The sequence below is a fragment of the Panthera pardus genome, unplaced genomic scaffold (assembly GCF_024362965.1).
Source record: "Panthera pardus isolate Hobbes unplaced genomic scaffold, ASM2436296v1 HiC_scaffold_13, whole genome shotgun sequence".
Classification (NCBI taxonomy): Eukaryota; Metazoa; Chordata; class Mammalia; order Carnivora; family Felidae; genus Panthera; species Panthera pardus.
Window position 1 is genome coordinate 169093987 of NW_026526688.1, and position 26268 is coordinate 169120254.

Sequence of the window (26268 nt, forward strand, 5' to 3'; positions counted from 1 at the left end):
TGCTGGTGAGGATATGGAGAAAGGGGAACCCTCTTACACTGTTGATGGGAATGCAATCTGCTGCACCCTCTCTGAAAAACAGTGTGAAGTTTCCTCAAATAGTTAAAAATAGAACTACCCTCTAATCCAGTAATCACACTACTGGGCATTTACTCCAAAATACAAGAACACTAATTCACAGGGATACATGGACCCCTATGTTTACTGCAGCACTTTTTAAAATGTCCAAATTATGGAAGCAACCCCAGTGTCCATCAATAGATGAATGGATAAAGATGTGGTATATATATATATATATACACACACACATATATACATCTATATCTATATCTATATATATATATACACACACACACACAATGGAATATTACTCAGCCATATAAAATAATGAAATTTTGCCATTTGCAACAACATGGATGGAGCTAGACAGTATTATGCTAAGTGAAATAAGTCAGTAAGAGAGAGAAAAATACCATATGATTTCACTCATATGTGGAATTTAAGTAACGAGCAAAGGAGAAAGAGAGACAAACCAAGAAATACACTCTTAACTATAGAGAACAAACTGAAGGTTACCAGAGGGGAGGTGGGTGGGAGAATGGGTTAAATAGGCAAAGAGAATTAAAGAATACACTTAATGTGATGAACACCGAGTAATGTATAGAATATCCATATTACAATATATTGTTCCCCGAAAAATAATACAACACTTAATTTTAACTATACTGGAATTAAAATTAAAAAATTAGTTAAAATATGTATAATCTAAGGAAAAGTTGAGCATTTATTTTTTTTTAAGTTTATTTATTTTTGAGACAGAGATAGAACACAAGCGGGGGAGGGGCAGAGAGAGAGAGAGAGAGAGAGAGAGAGAGAGAGAGAGAGAGACAGAATCCGAGCTGTCAGCATAGAGTCCATGAGCTGCGAGACCATGACCTGAGCCAAGGGCGGACGCTTAACCAACTGAGCCACCCAGGAGGCCCAAAAGTTAGACATTTAAACTGTGGGAAGGATACGAATGCAGGTGGCCCTTGGGTGTCATTAGAAACACAGGCCAGAATGCCATAGAATTTCTGACTCCATCTCTTGCCTCTGCTTACTGTTAAATGTATGTTTTTTGTCCCTTATTTCTCTAAGGACTGTTTCTTCTGTTCCCCAAACCATAGACTGCATCATCTGATAGGGTGCCAAGAGTTATAAAGGTTTACCTATCACAGCTTCTTTCCCTCTGGAGAGACTATGCCATCACTTTGTCCTGAGTACCCACATTCTAGGGATGAAACTCATTTGCCAGCTTGACCAAGGGCTGAAGTCAACTTGTAACATGGCTCCTTCACAGGTACCATGTAGAATGCTCAAAGGGACATTGTGACAAGTGAAAGACATAACTAGTCCCACAGATGCTCACTGCAATATCCCAGCACAAAGACTGTGAATATTAGTTCTGTTATTTAATATCTATGAGAATAAGGGTAAATTGCTCAAGCACTCTGATACTGAACTTCCACATATGTAAAACATGGACAACATTTTTCCTAGTTTCCATCCAAGGTTTCTGTGAGAAACAATAGAGTGAAGATTCTAATAACACTTTGTAAACTAAAAAGCAAGACAAATGATGATGATATAACAACACCCCAACATCATAAGTGATTTCTCTTCCTCTGTATACTTATGGATCATATAAATAATACCACATAGTATACCATTGGATTATCTCTTGCCAAATACTCCTCTCACATGCAAAATGTCTTATCTGTTTCCCCAGCTACGTAGTACATGCTATGAGGGTAAGAGTTGTAAGCCAAGTGGGGATTGCAAACTGGTGACCTATAGACGTGCTTTGTCTCAAATGTCCTTGGACCATCACACTTTTTCCAGAACACACAATCAAGCCACCCTTTTTAACTTGTCTCTTCAAACCTGTCTGGCCACTGCAGTCATTTGAATCTGTGATCCCCAAACAAGAAAGAGCATGGACTACGGAGAAGAAAAGCTGTGAGTTTAAATGCTGGTGGCAAGGGGCACCTGGTGGCTCAGTCAGTTAAGCATCTGACTTCAAATCAGGTCATGATCTCACAGTTTGTGAGTTCAAGCCCTGCATCAGGCTCTGTGCTGATGGCTCAGAGCCTGGAGCCTGCCTCAGATTCTGTGTCTCCTTCTCTCTCTGCCCCTCCCCAACTTGTGCTCACTCTCTCTCTCTCTCAAAAATAAATGTAAAAAAAAATGCTGGTGGCAATAATTTCAAAAAAAATGTTCTCTGGTTATGGATTTTTCTTCCTCCTTCATATTATATGTATTTGGCTATCCACCAAAATGTTAACAGACATTGTGGCCGGGAAATACAATATTCTTCCTACTGAAATAGTAGGATCTTTTCCCCCCAAAGTTCTACTATTTTTATAAGAGCAAAAATTACAAGTTATTGTTTAGGAAATGAATGAGTAAACTTGGCTAGGCAACTAGTGGTGTATCACTTGGCTTACAGTCATCTTTGTATTGATTTCCCTGGTTCTCATCCCACCCTGCCCTAGGCTATTTGAAAAGCTGCAGCTAAAACCCATCCTCTGTTTTGACCATTTTCTGCCCAGTCATTTTATGCTTCAGCAAAATTCTTACTGCCTTCCTTAATGGACCTCTGGGAATAGAAGAACAACTTCAATAAAAGTACAGAGAATTAAATGATGAGACCAAGCCATAACAAACTCTAAGCTTGTCCTAGATTCCTAGAACATATTACATTAGCATAGTTCCTCTAGATTTTAACATATCCTGGTGCATATTATTCAACAAATAAGTGTTTACATTTATCAAATGCTTTTTCTGCATCAATTTAGTCACTTTTTTTTGTCTATTAATATGGTGAATTCCCTTGACATATTTTTTTATGCTGAGACTTCAGTGCATTCCTAGGAGAACTTGATCTGAACAATGAATTAATTTTTAATTATCAAATGTTTCTATAGCTAATATTTAATTTAGAATACTGGAACATGCATCCACAAGTGAAACTGGCTTATAATATTTTTATTGCTTTTATCTGATACCGGAATCAAGATTGCACTAATCTCATTAAATAAGCTGAACTGCTTCTTTTCTGGAAAAAAAATTATAAGATTAATATTTCCTTGAAAATTTAGCAGAAATTCCATGTGAAAGAGACCAAGGGCTACAAAGTTTTGGTGGCAGGGAGGTCTTTTACAACCATTAAATGTCTCTACTGCTTATTGACCTATTCACTTTTTCTAATTTGGGCCCTTTGTATTTTTCCAAGTAGCTTATGCTAAGATCTTGCAAATTACCAAGTATATTCTGACGTAGTTACTCATAATATTTTTTACTTAAAAATCTGTTATATCTGTAGCTATTTTTCTTTTTCATTGCAAGTTTCTGTTTTCATTCTTTTTCATTTTCTTGCTTGATCTTGCTAGAGAGCTTTAGTTTTGTTGATATTTTTATTTTTATTTTTTTTATTTTAGAGAGCACGAGCAGGGAAGAGGGGCAGAGAGAGATCATCTTAAGCAGGTTCCAGGCTCAGCACAATGCAGGACTTGATCCCATGACCCTGGGATCATGACCTGAGTTGAAATCAAGTATTGTACACTCAACAAACTGGGCCACCCAGGTGCCCCATATTTTTATTATTTTTATTTATTCATTTTATTAATTTCTTTTTTAATGTTGTTAATTCTTCATCCTTGTTTCTTTCAGTTGGCTTCTTTGTATTCTCTCTGCTACATTTTCAACTCCTTCAACTGAATGTTTAGCCTATTTGTTTTCAACCTTTCTGTGTTCTGGTAAATTTACTTGAAACTACACATTTCCATCAAAGGACTATGTTAGCTGTGTCTTACAAACAGTAACTTGTGAGGTTTTATTGCTGTTTAAGTCCTAAAACTTCAAAATTCCTTTCATGATCCCCCCCTTTTTTTAATATATAAAAAGACATTTTATTATTGTTTTGCTACATAACAGTGAATATACTCAATTGCATTTCCTCAAATGGCAAATAAGACACAAGATAACATCTCTTTGATTCCTGAAAACCTCAATATCATCTGTCTTTTGGAGGATCCAGTTTCCTACAACGTCTATGATACTGTCCACGAGGACACAAACGATGCTTAGTAAAGAACATTTTGCTACGTTGTTCTATCATAGGTTCTTGCTCAAAGTGTTCATTTTTTCTTTGTAATCTGGTTTTCAGCACTTGATCATGTGTTTCTTCATTATTATGCACAGGATCTGGCCGTGGGGTAGGTTTTGTATGTTCATACGGAATGTCCACAGAAGGGTGGTAGCATACTGTCATCCTGTCATCAGATGTCAAAGCAAACTCTACTTGCAATTATGGTCATCTGGAAGAGGAGAATACGTAGGTTTATGACAAACACAATATAAAGCTCTGTTTTGAATTGGAAATAAATGTTTCCAGATAGTTCTGTTCGATATCTCCCATTTTACTGCTGCTAATACCATGGTGACTCAAGATGCTTATCAGGTGGTATGAAAGAAGATGATCTGAAGAGAAACTGCTTTTAAATTCTGCTTCCAGGCATACCTATTTTCATCCCTGACAGTCACTCATCATAAGCCCGCCATCTTACCTCAATCCTCATAATCTCCTTTTAATCCAAGGATTATTTATTAATATAAAACCTGACATTTAGGATTATGTAAACTATGCTTATTTTCCTGTTTAAAATTTCTAGTGTTAATTGATTATGGTCAGAGAATACAGCATACATGATATTGATTCTTTGGAATTTAAGACTGCGTTTATGGTGTAGTAAATTTTCCATGTGGGGAATACACAAACACATACAAACTCACATATACACACACGTATGTGTATATACACATGTGTATGTATATACATACACATACATATGTCTATATTATATATAAAATAGTTCAAGCTTCCTTATTACATTACTCAGTTCTTTTACATCTCTATTAGTGTTTGATTTATTTTTTTTTAGTGTTTGATTTATTTATCAATTTCTGATGAAAGCAGGTTAAAATCTCTTGCAACATATATTGATACAACTATGTCTCTCTGCCATTATGCTATTGCAGCTTTGTATAGTTTGATGTTATACTGTTAAAGCATATGCATTCATGATGGTTATACCTCCTTGCTCTATTATTTTACCAGTATGTGTCACCATCACCCTTTTTCCCCATATAACATTTTTTGCTCTGACATAACTGGAGTCAGATACTAAGATGGCCTCTCTCTTTTGGTTCATAACGGCCAATATCAGTTTGTATCCTTTTGTTTTCAAATTTCCTGTGTCTTTTTGCCTGATTTGAATCTAAATAGTGCACTGTTGATTTTTTGCATTTTATTTTTTAAAATATCATCTAAACTTCCATATTTTTAACTGGTGAGATGACCATTCACATTTATTAAAACTATTATTATATTAGGATTACTTTTTCACAATTTCCAGTGATTTTACTCTCGCCATTTATCTTTTTTGTCCTTTCTTTCCATTAATTCCATCAAGTTTTCTTCTCTGATACATACCTACAGCACTTATGCTGAGAATTCTAACGTCAGTCCAATTACTATTCTAGTTGATCTGTTCTTCTTCTGTGGCCTTTTAGAGTTTTCTCTTTATTAATACAGTTAATTTTTTAAGCTTATTTATAATTTTGGGAAAGAGAGAGAGAGAGAATGTGCACAAGCAGAGGAGGGGCAGAGAGAAGGAGAGACAGAATCCCAAGCAGACTCCATGCCATCAGCACAGAGTCCGATGCTGAGCTCCAACTCACAAACTGTGAGATCATGACCTGAGCCAAGATCAAGAGTCAGATGCTTAACCTACTGCACCATCCAGGTGCCCCAGTACAGTTAACTTTTGATACAATGTGTCTAAGCATAGGTTTTTCAATACCTATTCTGCATGGCAACCTTTAGTCCTTTTTAATCTGAAAGCTTACATCTTTCTTTAATTCTGAGATATTTACCATCATTATTTTGCCCTCTCTGTTCCTTCTGCCCCTTCTGGGATATCCTCTTAAATCCCAATTTGGGGACTTTTATTCTCTATATCCTTTCCTTCATTATTTACTGCTCCTTCTGAAAGATTTCCTGACCAATTTTCCCGCTCACAAACTCAGTCTTTGGCTCTTGTTATCCTGCTATTTATTCCATCTAATTAGTTCTTTACGTCAACTCTTTTTCATATCCAATATTCTCAACTTGGTTCTTTTTGGTTTCGTTGTTGTTAATTTGTGTTACTAACATACTCCTGTGGTAGGCTGAATATTAGCTCTCCTAAAGATGTCCATATTCTAGCCCCTAGAACCTGTGAATATGTTACCTTACATGGTATATTAATTTCCTAAGGATGCCATAACAAAGTACCACAAACTGCATGGATTAAAACAACAGAAATGTATTTTCTTACAGTCCTGGAAGCTAGATATCTAAAATCAAGGTGTTGGCAGGGCATGCTCCCTCTGAAGGGTCTAGGAGAGAATCTGTTCTATGCCTTTCTCTTAGTTTTTGGTGTTGCCTGTAATCCTTGGAATTCCTTGATTTCAAGACATATCACTCTAATATACCAATGTAATCAATTGGCATTCCTCTGTGTGTGTCTGTGTTAAAATTTCCCTCTTCTTAGAAGGACACCAGTCACTGGATTAGGGCTGACTCTAATTCAGTATGACTTCATTTTAACTTGATAATATCTGAAAAGATCCTGTTTTCAAATAAAGTCACACTCACAGTTACTGGAGGTTAGGATCTGAACGTATCCTGTTGGAGGACACTATTCAGCCCAGTACACATGGCAAAAAGAATTTTGCAGTTGTGGTTAACTTAAATATTTTGACATGGGGATATTATATTATCTTGGATTATCCAGGTGGGCTCAGTGTAATCACAAGATTCTTGTAAGAGGCAAGTAGGAAGTTACAAAAGAGAGATGCTATACTGCTGGCTCTGAGCAAAGAAGGAACCATATGCCATGCAATGTAAGTGGTCTTCAGAAACTGGAAAAGAAAAGCAAGTTTTTTCCTTGGAGCCTCCAGAAGGAACCAGCCTTGATGATACCTTGATTTTTAACCCCATCAGACCCACTTTGACTCTGACCTCTGGTATGTTAAGAAAATACATACATGTTTTTATTACCAAGTTTGCTATAACTTTAATTGTAATTAAATTGCTGTTACAGCAGCAATGGGAAACAAACACAACCCCCTTATCTCTTTGAAGATCTTTAGTGTGCTCCTTTTAAATTCTTGACTTATTTGTCCCATGTTTCTAACTTGTATGGTATATAATGTTTCATTATCTGTCTTTCATGAACTCTCTGGGAACCTAGTTATTTTTTTTTTTCTGTGAGCTTGTACACCCCTGGGGCTATCAGCTAGTCTGTCTGCTAATATGTACTGGAGAAGAGAAGTCTAGTCTCTAATCTGCATCACTCCAGGTGACTTTATCTTTTTATTTTTTTTAACTTTATTTATTTATTTGAGAGTGATAGAGCAAGGAGGGGAGGGACAGAGAGACAGAGAGAAAGAGAATCCCAAGCAGGTTCCATGCTTTCAGCCCAGAGCCTGATGTGAGGCCAGAACTCACTAACCACAAAATCATGACCTGAGCTGGAATCAACAGTTGGATGCTCAACCAACTGAGCCATCTAGCACCTAGATGCCCCTAGGTAACTTTTAAAAAAAGAGCAGGGAAGTTAGCCCATGGGTATAGCTTGGACACTGCAGACTCAATGTAGACTACTCCACAAGGAAATTCCTCTGTTCAGGGACTGACCTTGCAACTCTTAAAATGAAGTGATACTGGGGAGAGGAAGTCATATTGTGGTCCACCTGTCCTGAGGTTTGAAAGAAAAGATGTAAGGGAATAAAACCATAAAAGCGTGTTCATTATACACCTGCTTGAATCATCTCTTTGTCCCAGCAGTACCTGATAGGAACTGATAAGGAACACTGCCTGATGGCCCAGGGGCCCTGGGCTGTTGCTGCAGATTTTTGGTGGCTATGGGGCAGGTAATGAATGCCCAGAGGCCATGTGAGTAAGAGGCAAAAGCGGACTGAAGTGCTGTCCCCCAGTCTCTCTTCCTTTTGCTGTCTGGTAACCCTTAGCCTAAGCTTTTGGTACCTGTATTGGCTTTTCTCAATTTTTTTTTTTTCCTGGCAATTCCTTATATACAAACTTTCTTATTACTTCTGGAGATTCTTCAAAGCAGACACTGAAATAAGGAATCAGTAATTCATATGAGTTTTCCATTTTTGTTAACTTTCTTTTCTATGTCGGACAAAACGGGACTGCAAAATAATGCTAATCATCCCTCTGTAAATGGGAGGGCAGTGGTTAAATGGGGGGTATAAGACAATATTGGAAGAATCAGGATTGTGTGTGGCTATGAAAAGCTCTTCACTCAGAAATCAACATGATGACCTGGGTAATTCAGAATGCAAAAATGGGTAGATGTCCTCATGTTGGAACCAGTTTCATTTGAAATAAGCTTTCTGTGTGATAAATAATTTTTTGTTTTCATGAAGCTAGTTAGCTTCAGGTTATCACTGGGCTTACGCTGTTGGTTCTCTTACATTATGTCTTTATAAGGAGATACCTAGTGAACCAATTTATTCCAGAGGTACAGAGCCAGAATCCAGCCCACTCAGCTCCTACGCTCGCACATGTTACTTGAAAATGCCTTTTCCTTTTCACTCTCTTGTTTGTGGTCTGTGACTACCACCATATCCAAATCACATTTAGGGATTCAACCTACCCATAAGAAGCAGTAAAAATGAAAAAATTCTTCATAGAAGAATAGTTCTGAACAGAAAAGCAATTTGAATTGATATCCACCAAGTTTTTCTTCAGACAATTTAACCTAGAGAATGATTCTTCTACAATTAAAGAGGAATTGTTAGAAATTGTTTTTTTCCCTTAAATAAATTATATATAGCTTGATAGAGTATTACTCCATTGCTACAAAATTAAGAGAGATCATTATATACACATTCACTCACAAGCCAAAATAATGAGACTTCCAAGAATTAATAAAAAAAAGACAATGAACCAAACAAAACATATACATGAATTAGAACTATTGGAACTAATGGGTCCAAAATTTTAAAAAAGAATAATATTCTCAAAGACATAAAGGATAAAAATAGATATATATATACACATTATCTAAGATTTCCTTCATGTCCTTCCTCCCTCCTTTATCTCTACTAAACATAACTTGTACTATAAGTATTTACTATACACATGCTGGCTCAATATTCTTTTTTTTAATGCTTTACTGAGATATTATTGACATGCAAAAAAGCTGTACATCTTTGATGTATACAATCTGATAAGTTTGGACGTAAGTATACACGCATGAAACCATCATCACAATCAATTCCATAAACATATTCACTACCACCAAAAGTTTCCTCCTACCTTCTTTATTTTTGTATGTATAATAAGACCTTAACATAACAGCTACCCTCTTAGAAAATGTGTAAATACACCATACAGTTTGTTACAAAGGTATAATAATCAAAACAGTATGTTACCGACATAAAAACAGACACATATACCAATGGAACAGAATAGAGAGCCCAGAAATAAACCTTCTCATATATGGTCAACTGATCTTCAACAAAGGTGTCAAAAATACACAGTGGAGAATGGGTGGTCTTGTCAATAAAAGGTGTTGGAAAAACTGGATATCCACATGGAAAGGAATTTAATTGGGCCATTTTCTTACACCATACACAAAAATCAACCCCAAATGCGGTAAAAACTTAAACATAAGGCCTAAAACTGTAAAACTCCTAGAGGAACACCTAGGGAAAAGGGCTTCTTGATATTGGCCTTGGCAATGATTTCTTGAATATAACGCCAAAAGCATAGGCAGCAAAAGCAAAAACAAACAAATGGGAGTTACACAAAACTAAAGATCTACACAGCAAAGGAAGCAATCAATAAAGTCAAAAGACAACCTATGGAATGGGAGAAAATATTTACAAACCATACATCTAATAAAGGGTTAATATCCAAAATATATAAGGAATTCCTATGACTCCAGAACAAAAAACAAATAATTTTGGGCAAAGGATCTGAATAGAAATCTCTCCAAAGAGACATACAAATGGCCAACAGGTATGTGAAAAGGTGCACGACATCACTAATCATCAGGGAAGTACAATGAGATATCAGCTCAATGTTATTAACACACTGTGAGGGAGGGCTATAGTGTTACCACCTGTGCAGATGATAACCAGATTTCATTGTCCCTTGAAAGTAAACCCCGTAAAAGCAAGAAGTATCACTCTCCGACGGGAGGGCAGCTGAAAGGAAAGTAGTCAGGGACTCTGGAGTCAGCCTGTCCTATTTTCTTCAGGCTTTTTCAAGATACACATTATGTCCTTTCATGTGTTGAATGATAAGTAATGTTGGGCACATGCTGCACACACTGAGCACTGTCTAAGCATGGAACTGTTCATTCCTTTCCAAATGTAAGGTCACGATCTCTGTGCCTCGTTAGTGAGGCAGCATAGAAAGAGCAGGAAACCTGGCTCCAAAAGTTCCAGCTTTGCTGTGGAATTTTAAATAAGGGATTTAACTTCTCTGTAGAATGACAGTAGTTCTTCACCATAAACATTTCTCAGGATTGTTTTCAGGATCCATTTAGATCACATAAATGTGTAAAGAGCCCAAGATCTCTCAGGGATGTTGTGTAATTCTATAAATACAACATATGGTACAAAGTAGAAAATGTAATACTCCAGCTGTTAAATAGTGAAGACATGTTAGAGCATCACTTTTTTTCAAACCCTAATAAAATAATGAATCTAGGCAATACTCAACAATGGCTACTAACATCACACAAAAAAGAGAGAGACAGACATTATCTATGAGGGATTCCTAAAGGGGGGGGGGAAAAAGAACCTAAATTGGATCAAACCATTAAGCCAAACCTCTAGATCTAATTTCCAGTTTTCAGGAAATATATAGGAGGCAAAAGTACATTTTAAATGACACCACAAGGAAGCAAACACCAAAGTCCAGAATTAAAGACATTCTATAAGATAAATTGCTGCCTTTCTTTAACATACTGGTAAGGGTTAAAAAAAAAAAAAAAAGGCAGGGGAGTGGAATCTATGGATTACAACAGACTTAAGACACATGTGAGAACCAAATGTATGCAAGAACACTGGAAATTGATTCAAACAAACCAAAATTTTTAAAAATCATTTTGGACACAAACAGGAAATCTGAACACCGACTGGATATTTGTTGATATTAAGGAATTATTGTCAATGTTTTACGTGTGACAGTGATATTGTAGTTATGTTTTTAAGCAATTTACAGATACAAACTGAAATGTTCTTGGATGAAATGACATAATGTCTGGTCTCCTCAAAAAGACCAGAAGGTGTGGTCTTTTTGGCTGGAAGAGGTGCAGGTAGAAGTGGGAAAAAGTGTAAGAATTTTTTAGAAAAATCTTGGCGGCACCTGGGTGGCTTATTTGGTGAGGCATCTGACTCTTGGTTTCAGCTTAGGTCATGATCTCATGGTTTGTGGGTTCAGGCCCCACCTCGGGCTCCGTACTGGTAGCACTGAGCCTGCCTGGGATTCTCAGTCTCCCTCTCGCTCTCTGCCCCCTCCCCCCACTCTCTCTCTCTCAAAATAAATAAACATTTTTAAGAAAGAGAAAAATCTTGAATATGCTATGCTCCCTGTGGAGTGACCTAATATTCACCCATCACAAGCATAATTTACACTATCACAAGTTCTAACAAGACCTCAAAAGTCAGAAATCACAAAACATAGAAACTTGTGATTTTTTTTAATACTAAACTTTGAGGTCTTAGCCATGCATCAGTGAGAGGAATATCTGTTTATTTCCACTGCAGACTGGACACTTTCAGACCACAGCCTTTTAATTTAACTGATACTTTTTTCAAAGCATAATGGTTAAGTGTGGGCTTTATTGTTGTAATCATTAAGGAAATCTCAGGAACTCTTGTGAGAGATCTATGCCCACTAAGCCATAAACCTCAAAAAAACAAAGTGTTCTCAGGGTACTTTTCAAAACTGGTTTGTGGTATACTATTTGTTCTTCAGGCTCCCAGACCCTGGACTACATATGCTACAAATACATTTCAGGTGCAAATTATTTTCCCTGTTAAACTTTATAGTCCATAAAGTCATTCATGCTGATTAAAATTTTTGAAATGCTAGATTTCTAAGTGGTTGAGAGCAAATTATCAGCCAACATCTCTATTTTTAGCAGATTAAATAATCATAATATTAACTACAAGAGGCTTCAGAGCATCTATGCTTCATACACACTTTCTATATATATATACATATATATATCAGATATACATATATAATACTATATATAATATATAATATATACATCTTATTGATATATAGACATATATAATATAAATATAATATAATATAATATAATATAATATAATATAATATAATATAAGTATATATATATACATATATATATATATATAAAATTTTGGAACAACTTGTACACTGAAAATAAAAATGTATCTTTAAATACTCAACCTCAAAAGTCCTGAATAGAACCCAGTCCACCAGCTATATACACCACTTTTGCTTCAATTCTTTTTTTTTTTATTTTTTTTTATTTTTTTTTTTATTTTTTTTTTTTAAATTTTTTTTTTAACGTTTATTTATTTTTGAGACAGAGCATGAACGGGGGAGGGTCAGAGAGAAAGGGAGACACAGAATCTGAAACAGGCTCCAGGCTCTGAGCAGTCAGCACAGAGCCCGACGCGGGGCTCGAACCCATAAGCTGTGAGATCATGACCTGAGCCGAAGTCGGACGCTCAACCGACTGAGCCACCCAGGCGCCCCTTGCTTCAATTCTTAAAACCCGTAGCAGTTTAAATGTAGTTCTATCATCACACGATGTCCCAGATAAAATGAAGAGAAAATCCCAGTCATTCCACCTCAACCACATGAATCTATCCTCCTTTCATTAAATGATAGAAATCATATTAATGTGCTGGGGCTGCAGTAACATAGTGTCACAAACTGAGCGACCTAAACAGCAGAAGTGAGTTGTCTTGCAGTTCCAGAAGCTAAAAGCCCAACGTCAAGTATCAGCAAGGCTGGTGCTTTCTGTTGGCTGTGAGGAAGAATTTGTTCCATCTGCCCCTCTATCTCCAGCCCCAACTTCTGGAGGTTTGCTAACAATCTGTGGCATTCACTGGCTTGCAGAAGCATCACCCTGCCCTCTGCCTTCATTTTCACATGGCATTTCACCTATTTGGGTCCAAATCTCCCCTTTTTTTAACGTTTATTTATTTTTGAGACAGAGAGAGACACAGCATGAACGGGGGAGGGGCAGAGACAGAGGGAGACACAGAATGGGAAGCAGGCTCCAGGTTCTGAGCCATCAGCCCAGAGCCCGACGCGGGGCTCGAACTCACGGACCGCGAGATCGTGACCTGAGCTGAAGTCGGATGCTTAACCGACTGAGCCACCCAGGCGCCCCATCAAATCTCCCCTTTTTATAAAGACGCCACTTATGGATTAGGTGCCAACTCCACTCCAGGATGACCTCATCTAACTGAACTAATTATATCTGCAATCACCCTATTTCCAAATGAGGTCCTATTCTGTGGTATGAGAGGTTAGGACTTCAACACTGAATTTTGGTGGTAAACAACTCAATGTGTAACAGGAATTAAGATAATTTGCTCCTGTGGTATACATATTCAATCATCCAGGACATACACAAGGCAGGAAAAAAACCCAAATCAAATTAGAAGGAGGAACTCTACATATCTAAGTTGTATACATCTATTTCATTTCAATAATTCATTCATGCATGCATTCAAGAAAATGATGAATAAATACCAATGACATATAGGGCATAATAGAGGATAACAGAGTATATACATCATTAGGGACAACCTGACTCATGCTTTATGTGCTGCACAAACTAATAACTTTTTTAAATGCCCATTCAACATTTATTTTAGTAGCAGTAGAAAGAAACTGATAAATTATTAATAAAATTATATACTTTCTTCACTTCAAAATTATGCATTAAACTTAAAATAACATTTACTTCTACTTGGGAAAATCTTCCTGGTCATAGTTTTCTGTCATTCATACCTGAATAATGTTAACAATTCCTATTCACTAAGGGTCAAGGTAGGTTACAAGACTATAGTTACAGATAATTGTTCAACAAATATTTGAGAGGGTTTTTTGGCAAAATAGTTCCTATATTTCTATAGTTCTTTATTTCTCTTTAGTTTTCCTTTGCAATCGTCAAACTAGATAAAATCTTGGGAGGTATACTTAAAAGTTCAAAATAAATCACTCATTCTCATGAAATAGTATTATACTAGACTTCCAGCTGACTCACTGCTGCCTGTAGGGAGCTGTCAATGGCTGGTGTCGGAGTGGTAGCACAGCCCCGTGTACCCATGTATCCCAAACATAGTGCAAGGAGATAAAAGAACACCTAAGAGAGACCTCTGAAAATTTTCCATTTATTGGCCCTCTATATTAGGAGGTAGAGAGCAAGAACAGTATGCATTTTTCCAGTTGTGTAAGGATTATTCATAGAACTAAGACTTAATGAACACCATATTTCCCATTCATTCCAGTGAGATTTTAGTATCTCCTGATTAATTGGATCCCCAGGAAGCTCTTTGATCTGTCTCTTAATTGGTTTTGCAAATTAGTAGGGAAAATGACCACATAAATCAGAGAATCTCAAGATTGGAAACACCTCGTAGCTAGAGGAAATACCCAGAACATCCCTGCGGTCTGTCTTTGCCCAGCTTTACACACCAGGGAAATCAACTGTTTCAACAGTGTGGTGCACAGACTCTGAACTAAATATGTGGGTACAAATCTCATTTCTGGCACTTACTAGCTATGTGACCTTGAGCAAATCATTTGACCTTTCTGTATCTCACTTGCCTCTTAAGCAAAATGGTTATGCCAACAGTACTTGCTTCATGGAGTTCTGTGCAGATTAAGTACTTTAATACCTACAGACTATTTGGAACAATGCCTGGCACATACTAAACATAAATGCTAGCCATTATTAGAAATTTTTAACTTAACAGTACACTATTTTGCTGTGATGTTAAGTGTTGATTTGAACTTTAAGCAAGCATATTTCTCTGTTGGTATGGAGTGGGCAGTGAAGCAGCTGAACATGCATTCTATCCAATAAGCTTCCTAAAAGGCAAACACTGATCTCTCTTTGCAGAGTAGCTCTGCCCACCAGGAAGATGCTCTGTGACCATACCGATCCTGTTGGAAATGTTTTGGAAGCACTTTGCTAAACAGAAGAGCAGCCTGGTGCACACTCAGCTTACCAAGACTACCTCCTACTTTCCCTCAACATGCACAGACTTCCTTTTGCCAGACAGTTGAGACTATAGATCCCAACATCTATTAGGGACTTTCCCTCTATCTCCTTCTAGATTAGGGGAGGATGAGAATCAATCTCATTGTTGTGCTGTAGTTGTTTAACCTGAAAGCATGTGTGTTTCGGTTTCTTGGTGTTAGATACAACCCAAGTTACAAGAACCTGAAAACACATCTAAAAACTAAGAGCCAGGGCACCTGGGTGGCTCAGTCACTTGATGGTCTGACTTCAGCTCAGGTCATGATCTCACAGTTTGTGAGTTCGAGTTCAGCATTGGGCTCTGTGCTGACAGTTCAGAGCCTGGAGCCTACTTCAGATTCTGTGTCTCCCTCTCTCTCTGCTCTTCCCCCACTTGCTCGCTCTCTCTCTTTCTCTCTCTCTCTCTCTCAAAAATAAATAAACATAAAAACTAAGAGCCTTCAGCCACCCTAACATAGCCCTTAAAATGTTCTTCTGGTCTAGCCACTCAACAGATGTTTATATCAGTAATTGCAAAATAGAAAAATAATTTTAGAAAACCATAATTAAAGGCCACAAAGTATAAATTCCACAAGGTGAACAAAAGTTCATGGGGGTGGGGCAGAGCAGGGAGACTACCATGTACTGGAGGAGGTAGGTAAGCAAGGGGAAAGGGACTGAGGTTTAGGAAGTTTCTACAGTAGAATCATTTGAGCTGCATCTTGAAGAATATGTGACAACAATTTGCAATGTTTTATCTACCCTAAAGGAGACAAGGAAGAGACCCTTTTCCAATCTTAAAAATAGATTACTATAGCAGTGACTATACCAGAATCAACAGCATAATAGGAAGAAAGCGGCACGGATGGCTTAGAAACAAATTTATTCACTAGTTCACTAATTCCTACACATCCATCCTCTACAGAATCACTAAGCAGGGTAAGAGACTATGGAAAGTGCACAGATGCATGTTTATCTCAAGATAAATGGCCAGGAGCACAGAATTACAATCTGCATGGTTAGAGCTAGAAGATGAGAGTTTATATTACAAAAATATTCAAGCATACAATGGCCTATCTTCCACAACTTTACACTGAATGGTTTTTATTTGCCACTCACTTCAGTTGTGATCCTGCGTATCCCAATGTAATTAAATCCCTTTTTAAAAGTTTCTTTGTCAGTTAACATGATCTGTAGTGCTCAGAGGTGATAGTAACACAGCTACTAAGAAAGAAACTGTTGTCCCTGACTTTTAGGTTTGGCAAATACCTCAGTGCGTAGTTATTGCCTGTTCCCATGTGTGATGTACATGTGGAGACAGATGAGTAGCATTAATTCTCAGTTACCCATTCATTTAGTTATGTGTGCAGCAATGGAATGAATGCTCCTAAAGGTAAAAGAAAGAGATGATATACAGTGCCTAATTCTATGCCCTCTTGCCTGCAAGATTAAAATCCATTTGGGAAGATAAGACCTGTGTCTGTGAAAGAATAAGTCACCGTGCAAGACGGTACACAATTAAATGTCAAAATGAATGTTAGAAGCGGTAGTATTATTGAGAGAAAGCACTGTGAGAGAAACTTAGGAGCAATAGCAGACCTTATCACAAGAGGAGGGGCATGGGCTAGAACTTGAAAAAGGGTATTATTTACATTAAAAAGAAAAGATTTCATGTGCAGTCAGAGAGACTACAATTGAGAAAGGCCAACTCAAGAGAATTGTCTCTACAAGTGAGGAAGTAAAGACAGTAATGGAGAAGCCAAAGATAAGGGTCTGCTTAGATTACTGGATGGATTTAAAAGCCAAACTCAGGAATTTGGGACTTTTCCCATAGTCAAGAAAGAATCAATGATACCTTCCAAGACAAAGCAGTATATGGATAATATAATTTGGTTTGGTTTGATTTGGTTTGATTTTAGGTAGCTTTGCCTCTTCTAATGAATGGGAACATGAATAACACCAAATACCAAATAAGCCAAAAACCATGTAAATTTGCCTTTGGATGGCATTACAAGCATAGCTAGATACTTTCTTGAGAGAGTAATTCTTATAATTTCTTCTGTAAGAAACTTGAAAATAAGAAGAAAAAAAAGTTTTCCTCCCAATTCATCCTCCTACCTTTACTACAAGATCCACCTAGCTCCGGAATTCTATAGGACATCTTTTGCCCCAGAGAAAAATTAACACACTTTTGTTTTGAAAGCCTAGGTACAAAGGTCTGATTATCGGAGAAGGAGGGGGGTCTGATGGTTATGTAGAAAGAGAAGGTACAACGTAGGGAGAACTGGTTCCCCAAAAAGTGAAGGGGTTGGGAAGAAGTTTCATTTTGTGAACAGCATAGGCCAGGGCTCTCACGTCTCACCAATCTGGCAGGTGTGGCAGGAACTCAAGTTGAGCATGCACAGATACCTTGGAAACTGAGCAAAAGACCCTGTTGGTCAAGACTGGAACAGAGCAAAACTCTTTGGGACTGTGGGTAATGGATGCCCTGACACTCAGGGAAACCAAAAAGCAGTTCAGCAGTGACCATGAAACTAAGACCAGAGGTGGTATTCATATGGATTCCCAAAACAGGGACGATTCTTAAAATCATTGAAGGTGGTTTCCCCAGAAACGATTGGGTGGGGACTAAATCAATCAACGCTGATTTACAAAAATAAAGAAATATGACAGTCATCACAATTGAGGGCAAGGGAGCAAATTTATAACCTTATTCTATTTGTTTTCCCATATTCTCTTAAAATAGCACACTGCCTCATTCCTTGAATGAAAATTTTGGTCTGTGCCAAATATAAGGATGTCTAAAAGCAGAATTGGTCAGTCTTGAAGTTGGGGGAGGAGAATCTTCCATGAATTGGAGAGATGCAGGATGAGTGAGAGGCCAGAACCTAGCCCCCCACTACTGAAGTTGTTAGTAGACAGGTGAGTTTGTGCAACAGTAATGGAATCTATGCAAATGTGTAACCAGCTATGTATGTTGAATGCCATTCATTCATCAAGGAAAAATCATTTCTACCATCCTTATGCCAACTTATAAACTCTAATATAAACTTTTTTCCAGCTTTATTGAGGAATAATTGACAAAATAATTGACAAAAAATAGTATATATTTAAAGTGAACATGCGGTGATTACATTGTGAGATTATGGTAATCACCGTAATCAAGTTAATTACTACTTCATAGTTAAACTCTTTTTTGTGTATGTGGTAAAGGCATGTGAGATTTACTCTCAGCAAATTCAAGTATATAATACAGTATTGTTAACCATAGTCACCATGTTATATATTAGAACCTTAGAACTTATTTATCTTATAACTTCAAGTGTGTTCCCTTTGACCTGTCTTTCCCTACTTCTCCTAATCCCTAGCTTCTGGCAACCACCATTCAACTATCTGTTTCTATGAGACCGGCTTCTTTTTTCTTTTTTTTTTTTTTTTTTTTTTTTTAGATTCCACATATAAGTGATACCGTATAGTATTTGTCTTTCTCTGTCTGGTTTATTTCACTTAGCATATAATGCCATCCAGGTTCACCTGTATTGTCACAAGTGGCAGGGTTTCCTTCTTTTTTATGCTTTAATATATCATTTATATAACATTATGTATTTATATTATATATATATATGTCACATTTTTAATCCATTTATCTGTCAATGGACACATACATTGTGTCCATATCTTGGCTATTGTGAATAAGGCTGCAATTAACATGGCAGTGCAGACATCTCTTCCAGATACCTATTTTGTTTCCTTTGGAGATTTACTAAGAAGTGAGATTGCTAGATAATATGGTAGTTATATTTTTAATTTTTTGAGGAACCTCTATACTGCTTTCCATAATGGTGCTACTGGTCAGACACAAATTTTGATAATGATATTTAAAATGCTAAGTGCTATGGACTAAACGATTGTATCCCTCAAAAAATTATAAATGGAAGCCCTAATCCTCAATGTGATGGTATTTGGAAGTAGAGCCTCTAGATTAGGATGAGGTTATAAGAGTAAGAGTGCAATGATGGAATTAATGCCCTTACGAAAACAGAAAGAGACCAGTCCTCTGTCTCTGCCATGTAAGGACACAGCAAGAAGGCAGGCCACTGAAAACCAGGAAGATGGTCCTAACCAGACACAGAATCTGCCAGCACTTGATCTTTGAGTTCTCAGCTTTCAGAACTGTAAGAAATAAATGTTTGTTAGTTAAGCCACCCAATCTATGGTATTTTATTATAACAGCCCAAACTAACTGAGATACTAAGCAACTACCTCTGGATGGTTGTTTGGATGTTGATTCTTCTTAGGGTCTTTCAGATGCATCGCTAAGGAATAGAGTATGTACCTGTATACGCACTTAGATAACACTGTTTATCCTGAAATAATTTCAGTGTGAATTACAGACTAGAAATCTAGTTACTACTAGTTCTGTGATCACTCTAAGTTTCAGATGTTTTATTTATATAATATGGTCACTGTGTTCTATACATGTGATAACGAATATAAAGTTCTTTTCTCAGTTCCAGGCATTCAGGAAAAAATTAATCAATTATAATTTCAACATTATAAATGAAATATAAGTGAATTGAATACTTTTTAAGCCTTAACTTGAATATCTGAGAGTACTGCTTATGCATAGTACTAGAATTATATTCATAGATAAAATTTTAGTGATAATTTAAGAATAATTCCTCCAAGAAACTGAAGCTTAAAGAAGTTCTTGATTTGCTTGAGATAGCATAGAAAATCTTATTATAGCTACAGTCTGACAAGGGTAGGATACTGGGCAATAAAACATAACTAGAACATTTATTAATTAAATCCTCTTTTGTTTCGGTTAGCATAACTATACTCAATGTACCACATCCCAAGAATGTTCCATTCCAGATACCTGTGTTTCGAAGCCATCTCACTTTTTTACTAAGTCAGCTCATTCATTTCTCTCTGGCTCTTTCCATTATCCTCCTTTTGTGTTACGTCAAGAGATAAATGACATCATTCTAGAGGGTTGCCTGGTGGCCCTGTCTCTGACTTTTTTCCACCACTACCACTTTCAGTCCTGGACCAATCCCAGGACTGATTCATCAGTTGGCAAGAAACCAGTGTGTTTCTAGCCCTAGGAACTACCAGTGATAAAATGGAAAGGGCAATGTAGAAACCCAAAGTCAAAGGCTCTCTTTCAACTCTTGGTGCAAGACTCAATTTAGAAAGACTGTGCAATAATGCCAGTAGGCACTGGAATTTTATAGAGCATGCTGAGCAGTGTGGGGCTTTTTCACAATTTCTGGCATGAACAGTGCATTAAAAGACTATTAAACCAACAATGATTTTTTTTTCTCGTTTCTAAAACTCCACCATCGAAACCTTTTCTCCTTAAAGTCTTAGGTTTGAAATGGACATTAGAGGTTCTGACTCCATCTCCCAAACAACATCAGCCTTTGTAACACTCCCCTCAGGTGGCAGCCAGCTACAGTGTTTGACAGATCCAGTTATCAGAAAGTCCATAGGTACATTCAGTTGAAATCTCCCATTCGGTACCTTTCAGGTGCTGTTCAGAAAATCAATCCTAAAGCCACAGCATTTCAAAGTTGGCAAGAATCTTAAGAGTATTCTGTTCTGTAGAATTTCCACAAACAAGTTAAGTCTCCTTTCCACGTTAGAGCCTTTTGCTGAGTAATATATCATCCCAAACATCCTAAACAACAAACACTTACTATTTCTCAAGATTTTGAGGGTCAACTGGGTAACTTCCAGTCTGGCTGGCTCAGCTGTGGCTGGATAGTCTAGAATGGCCTAATTCGCACATCTGGCAGTTATCAGGCTGGTGGTTCTAGAGGTGGTCTCAGCTGGGCTTCTGCAGGGTAACTAAGATCAATGCTTTCCCAGCCTCTGATATGCCATGTTTGCTAATATCTTTTTGGCCAAGGCAATAACACCAGTGTATTGGGTTAGACAGTGTCCCCACTAAGATTCATGTCCTATTCAGAAACACACAACATGATTTAATTTGGAAATAACATTATTGCCGATGGAATTAGTTGAGTTAAAGTGAGGTCATACTGGGGTATGTTGGGCCTTTAATCCAATACAATTTATATCCTTGTGAGAAGAAAAGAAGAGACACAGAAACACACAGGGAGAATGCCACGTGAAGACTCAAAAGAGCCCAAGGCTACACCATCACAGGATAAGAGAAAGGCATGGAACAAATTCTCCCCTAGAGCACACAGCCTTGCCAATACCTAGATTTCAGATTTCCAGAACCCAAACTATAAGAGAATAAATTTCTATTGTTTTAAGCTACCCAGTTTGTGGCAGTTTGTAATGGCAGCCCTAGGAAACTAAATCACATGGCCAAGCAGAGATTCAAGGGATGGAGAAAAAAACTTCACCACTAAACAGGAGGAAGTAAAATGTTACATTGCAAAGTGATTGTGCACATGGAGATGGGAAGAGTTTGCAACCACGTTTTCAATATGCCAAAAAGCCCTTCAAGTATATGACATTTATTATAATATCCCCCCATTGATCATCCTTTCTAGGATAATTCCTCCCAATTCCTGTAAAAGGTTTCAAAACCCCTTGCATATAGGCTGCTCTCTCATTATATTACAATTTGTCCACATCCCTCTTAAAAGGTACACCCTCCAAATGCTTTCTCTTCAGTAGTGCTATTGGGTTCTGTATCCATTAAGCTGTGTCTCACTGCAAGTAATAGAAAACATGACTAACAGGGGCTTTAAAATAAGACTATTTATTATTTGGGGTGCCTGGGTGGCTCAGTCAGTTAAGCATCTGACTCGTGGCTTCAGCCCAGGTCATAATCTCACGGTTCATGAGTTTGAGCCCCACATCAGGCTTGTGCGGCTGGTGTGGAGCCTGTTTGGGATTCTCTCTTTCCCCCTCTCTCTGCCCTTCCCCCACTCTCTCTTGCTCAAAATAAACAAACTCTAAAAAAATCTTTTAAAAAAGACTATTTATCATTTTGCTTAACAAGAAGCCCTGGAAATAGCTGACAGCTGGTCCCAAGTTTGGCAACTCCACAGTGTCAGGCACTGTTTCAAAATATCTGAAATTCTCTTACCTTCCTCTGCATGGTTGCAAAAGATCTGCCTGAGCTCTGAATATAGTTTCTTGTGGTTATGTCCATAGGGAGGCAAAGGTGTAGAAAGAGGAGTGAGAGAGGATTCCTGACTGACCCATATCATGTCATTAGGAGGGAACCATTTCCCAGAAGTCTCTCTGAAATGTTCCAGTCCCTTTGGCCAGAATTGAGCCATATAGCTACTCCTAGTTCCATGGAGGCTTTGAAAGCATGTCCTGCTTTGTGAGCTCTTTTGTGGGTACCTGCAACAGAGAAAAGGGTTGGGAATGGCTGTTGGTATAGGTCTTGAGTAGCCAACCAAGAGTGTCTGGCATACCTCCCCAGAAACACATGACTTTGTGAGGTAAACATACTGATGTGGTCACTACTATACACAGGATTTCTAGAGATGACAAAGAAATTGTAACCAATTCTTTAAATTAGCAAGTAATATGCTCATCATATAGGATAGGGAATAGAGAACAGTAATTAAGCATGAGGGCTATGAAAGCAAACTGTCTGGGTTCAAATCCCACCTTATAATTTATCACATATATGACCATGGGTAAATTACTTAACTTCTCGTCTCGGGTTCTCCATCTTAACAATAAAGATAGTAACTGTACCCACTCATAGGGTTGTTAAGATTGCACTTATTGCAATGTCTGGTGCATGGAGAATTCCCTACGTCCACTCCCACTATGGAATAAGGTAAGGGCTAAACATGGGACAAGGAACAACAATGCTATGGCACATGTGTTTTCATAAAAAACCTGGAAGAACACTTAAAGAACCATAAATATGTTAGGTTACAAAGCAAAGAAGAATTGAGGTTGCACATGGAATTAAGGTGACTAATAGTTGACCCTTAAATAGTGAGATTCTCCTGGATTATCTGGGTGGGCCCAAAAGAGTTATGAGTCCTTAAATGTGGAAGAGAGAAGCAGAAGAGTCAGGGTGATGCCACGTGAGAAAGACTCAAGCGGCCACTGCTGGTTGAGCAAGGTGGAAAGGGACAATGTACCAAGGTTGCATGCAGCTTACAGAAGCTGTAAAAGGCAAGAACCTCCAGAAAGGAACATAGCCCTGCCAGCTCTTTGATTTTAACCCAGTGAGCCCCATTTTGGAGCTCTGACCTCCAGTATTTAATATAATAAGTTTGTGTTGTTTTAAGCCACTACATTTGTGATAATTTGTAGCAAAAGGTTACTAATATGTTCCTCATGTTTTAAATAATGAGAATGTACATATTACTTTAATAATCAGGAAAAAAAATAAGATTAAAAAATGTATAATTACATACAAACTTGAAATGTGACCAGAGTACTAAATTACATGTGCTTGTATATATGAGATGATAGACACCATTAACTTGTGATTAGTCAGAGACTTGGCCCCAGGGCACAAAGGCAATCTTCAAAAGGCACAAAGAAGAGAAGTATGTGCTCCCACACTCCTGTATTGTTATTTTTCATTCTTCTCACTCCCTAGCTATTCACTCACAGCTCCACAGACATCAAGCATCCCATATATACCTAGCCTTCAGCAGAAGTGCAAATTTTACGAGAAACAATAAAATCAAACCGTAAAAGGGAAAGACATATCAAAAAGATATGTGCCAATACAACATCAATGTTTGAACAGCAGGAAATGTTCTGAGACACCAGATAAAAATCTGTTTCTAATGTGATGCACCTAGTTTTCCAGAGAACAGAAAATTGCCTGTTATAAATGCACTGTCATGATGACGATTGGAAAAAGAATGAAATTGAACCAAATTCCTTTGTATTTCATTGTACTTTTGAAACCTCAAGTGCTAAAAAAGCTGTACATTGTAGTGGTTTGATATTTTCTAAAGATGAGAAAAAAAGCAGTTGGAAAACCTTCTTTAAACAACAGAAGCTAAGTCATTCTTATAAGAAAACGCTTATGAGCATTTTCTTAAATTGTGTATTTCCTTCCTGATTAGGAAAGTAATACATGCTCACTGGAGAAAATTCAGAGAATATAGAAAAGTACATAGGAAAAAATATTAATCATTCATATTCAGAGGAAACCACTGCTAAAACTTTTGCTGTATTTTCTCCCATAGGCTTTTTTCATAGTAAAGATATTATATATAGTACATACAATTTTTAGCTTCCTTTGGTTAACATTAAAACAACAGCCTTTAACTCAGAATGTAAAATTGTATACCCATAATTTTTTTAAGTTTGTTTATTTATTTTGAGAGAGACAGAGACAGAGAATCCCAAGCAGGCTCTGCATTGTCTGCACAGAGCTCAATGCAAGGCTTGATCCCATGGACCGTGAGATCACGACCTAAGCCAAGCTCAAGAGTTGGATGCCTGGGGCATCAGTTAAATATCCAATTCTTGATTTTGGCTCAGGTCAGGATCTCACAGTTCGGTGGGTTTGAGTCCCGTGTTGGGCTCTGTGCTATCAGCACAGATTTTCTCTCTTGGAATTCTCTCTCTCTCCCTCTCTCTCTCTGCCCATTTGTCTGTCTGTCTCTCTCTCTCTCAAAATAAACATTAAAAAAGTAAAAAAGAAAAAAGATGCTTAACCAACTGAGCCACACAAGCATCCCTATATAGCCATAATTTTTATATTGCATAAATTTTATATTTGCATCCATTATGTGGATGTACCAAAATATATTTACTTTCTCTAGTGTTGAATAATTAGGTTGTTTCTAACCATTCACTATTTATAAATAATGCTGCAACAAATAACTTCACACAAAATTTTTTCTACATTAAAGATTATTTCTTTAGGATCAGTGGAAGTGGAATAAAATAATTTAGAAGTGTAATAGTTGACTGAAAATGTAAGAATATTTTTGAGAATTTAATATATATGGCTATAATTCTTCCTAAAGATATACATTTTTATCCTCACGCAACCAAATCCAGGGATATTGGTTCACTAACTTGAGCATAATTTAAGACATAACAATTTTAAATTAAGGCAAAAGGATCAAAAGTAGATACAATTTGTCTTTTCTGACCCCCTTCCTAGAGCTGAAACAGACCTAGAATTATACCACCTTGGATTTGTATGCTATCTTCACCATTTCTTAGCTATGTAATCTTGGGCAGATACCTCTCTAACCCTCAATATTCTCTTTTCTAAAATGGGAGAGAAAATAATAATTTACTCCAAAATATAGTGTTGTGATGAGGACTTAACGGGACAATCCTTGTAGAATGCTTAATATCTGCCACATGGTAAATAATCAGTGGTAGCTAACATTATCATCATTACCATTAAAGTACTATTGCACCTATTAGTGTGTATTTATATCCTTCCTGCAAAGTACATGTAATCTCTCTTTATCCAAAACCTCAGACTCCACATGGAGAATGTCATCTTGGGAGACAGGCTTTCTACAACTTATTTGTCATGTGTTCTATACCATCACTGTGATCATCCCTTCCTTTTATCTTCCCAACAATTCTACACACTATTCAGTGCTCATCACAGTAAGTGTACTCTTAATCACCTTGTCTATTTCACCCATTTCGCCCACCACCCCCCTCCACCTCCCCTTTGGCAACTGCCAGTTTGTTCTCTATATTTGAGTCTGTTTTTTTTTTGTTTTTTTTGTTCTTTGTCTCTTTTTTTCTTTGTTCATTTGTTTTACTTCTTAATTTCCATAGATTAGTGAAATCATATGGTATTTCTCTTTGACTTACTCCACTTAACTTTATACCTTCTAAATCCACGCATGTTGTGGCAAATGGCAAGATCTCATTTTTTTCATGGCTAAGTACTATTCCATTGTGTGTGTGTATGTATGTATTGTGTGTG

General features: G+C 37.3%; 1 protein-coding gene and 1 pseudogene across 2 annotated transcripts in view; both read right to left on the minus strand.

The window, feature by feature from the left end:
• GRXCR1 (glutaredoxin and cysteine rich domain containing 1) overlaps positions 1–26268 on the minus strand; it is a 308216-nt gene that overhangs the window by 238326 nt on the left and 43622 nt on the right. The window lies entirely within an intron of this gene.
• On the minus strand, positions 853–4863 carry LOC109245668 (39S ribosomal protein L42, mitochondrial-like; annotated as a pseudogene).